The 2,474-nt window shown below is 43.3% G+C and overlaps 1 long non-coding RNA gene across 1 annotated transcript; it reads right to left on the bottom strand.

The window, feature by feature from the left end:
* Window positions 1–343: 343 nt before the first annotated feature.
* Window positions 344–1,352, bottom strand: LOC123411994. Its single transcript, XR_006613378.1, has 2 exons — window positions 956–1,352; window positions 344–703 (listed from the first exon to the last, which is right to left on the bottom strand). It is a non-coding gene; the product is annotated as an uncharacterized LOC123411994 (long non-coding RNA).
* Window positions 1,353–2,474: the final 1,122 nt, after the last annotated feature.

The raw sequence follows: 2,474 nt of genomic DNA, 5'->3' as shown, positions 1-2,474 counted from the left end.
CTCGCTCATGCTCCGCCGGTTTGACACGAGGCCTTCGCCGGCTGCTTGCCGCGCCGCCTGTTGCCTTCGCGGGGCTGGATGGCCGATAGATCAAGGGAAAGAAATGGGCACCGGCTACCCATGTTGAGACGGACTAAAAATCAAAAGGAGCTGAGGTCGGCTGGTCAGTCTGCTTGGACTAATCTTCAGCACAGAGCATACGTACACCAAACTATGCTCCTCGTTAGTTGTGTTAAGGATTAATTTAATCCTAGTAATCAATGCGTAAGTCGGTTGTTTACGTTGGTTGTGGTTACCGACATTGTAACTCTAACTGCCTGGTAAGAAGGGTATATATACCCAGTTTTCAATCAATGAGAAAGACTCTTCGGTCATTTGCTTTTATTCTTTGCTTTTATTCTTTCACACGTTATCAGCATTTTTCGCTCTGCATCGAAGAAGCACAACGCGACTTGCCTTTGTACTGCAGCCCAACCGGCGACGCAAGCGGCCGGCCTGCGGCAGGGTAGCCATCCGCGGTGGCGCGACGAGGCAGGCGAACGTCAGCGAGAAAGAACGACCACGAGGCACATGGCTATCGCAACATCGACGCCCTCCGGCTCGACGGAGGCACGGCTTCAACGCCAGCGTCCATCTTGACCTCGTCGGCTCCCAAATCGGCGAACGGACAAAGGGGGCATCAATCTCCAATCCTTCATCGATTCTATGATGAAAACAAAAGAAGAAACGAATTGATTGCAGTCCAAAGAGGACATTGAAATCGACTACATTTTTTTTCTATGAAGTTGAGCAATGGAGAACTACAACGAATTGATCCTTGTTTTTCATCTTTAGTTGTCAGGAAATTTGGCAATGTACGCATCCTTTAATGAAACATAAGAAGAGAAAAGACGAACAAAAAAGAAGGAAGAGCAAGGACGTTGGCATCCACGGCTAATGGTTCGAAGATCCATACCAAGTACTTCGTGGCCTTCAGTCTCGTCGCAGACTCGATTCCTGCGTGGTGGCATCGTCGACCCGGCACACCAGTGACGCAGACCCTCAACGCAGCGCGTGGTGGCGTGGTGTCGTCGGCATGGCGCGGGGCGCTCGACTGAATGTGGCACATCAGCGCGTCTTGCGGCCGCTGGCTGCGAGACGCGGTAGTGCTACGTTACTACGCGTCTACGTGCAGTAGCACGGATGCATGACGGCTGCTGCCGGATGCGAGCCGTGGCGGCGGAGCTACCACCGGCCCAAGGCAGCGCCCTCCGGCGCGGCGGTGGCCTCTGCGTACAAGGGGAGCAGCCGAACGAATCAATTGATTCGTATCCTCAAGCAGGAATCGATAAGAAATCTTATCCCTTTGGATATTTTGCAATTTAGTGCTCGGAATTCATCCAACTACACACAAGTCCATGAAAATACTGATCGGGTATTGCTAAATTCATATAATTTTTTTTGTCACCCTTGAGGCTAACAAACTTTGCGTTTCACTAGATTACTGTATTACGTAATCAAGCTATCAGGCATAATGCACTTTGAATTTTCAATACAATAACTATATATTTCCAAAGCATGTTTACTTTCCTTTTGAATTTAAATGTAAGTCAAATCGGAGTTATAAGTTTCATAATGAGTATCATCATCAAAATTTATTTGCGAATCACAAGGTATTGATGACATCTACTGCACAGTTTGCAGATTGTTCATCACTACTGTAAGGTCTACATCTTGTTATTTGATAAGATGATTACCTTCAATGTGCTCTTCCAAATATTAATATTTGATGTGACTATCTCAAGATATCATATGATAATACTGGCATCTACTGTAAATTTTATAGATTATCCACTATTACTGCAAGGTCTATATCATGTCACTCTGACACATGATTACCTTCAAAGTGATTTTCTTAAATATAGCATAACATAAGGTAATAGAATTATGAACATCTACTGGCAAATGTGAGACTATGTTTTCTATTACTGCAAGATCTACACCATATTGGTGATTATCTTCAAAGTGTTATCCTATATATATAGAGGTCTACACATATGGCTACATGGTATCACCCGTATTAGAATTTGCTCCCCCGAAGCATTTATTGTTGTTGTTCACTAAAATAATTTACTTTCATAGTAAATATTATACTTGCACGCTTTCTTGAATATGTCATAGGAAATTATGAAAATATAAGCATATACGTCTGATTACCTTCTATTACATTGGTAAAATACATGGCAATGAAGCCTACGACACTATTTCTAATTATAGTTTCGTCCATCCATCAAGATGGATCGCATAATTTATGGCAATGATTAAGTGTCACAACACTTTTACAAGGTCCACATCACATTGTCATTATACTTTCATAGCGACTAACCAATGTGAAATACACAAACTCTATACGTTTTGGCAGTGACTCTCAAGTCACACACTTCCTTAAGAATGAATTCCAAAACATTAGCAACAATTTCATCGCATGTGGTATA

Source organism: Hordeum vulgare, chromosome 7H (assembly GCF_904849725.1).
Source record: "Hordeum vulgare subsp. vulgare chromosome 7H, MorexV3_pseudomolecules_assembly, whole genome shotgun sequence".
NCBI classification, from domain to species: domain Eukaryota; kingdom Viridiplantae; phylum Streptophyta; class Magnoliopsida; order Poales; family Poaceae; genus Hordeum; species Hordeum vulgare.
The sequence above is the reverse complement of the archived record's forward strand: the minus strand, read 5'-3'. Positions and strand labels throughout refer to the sequence as shown.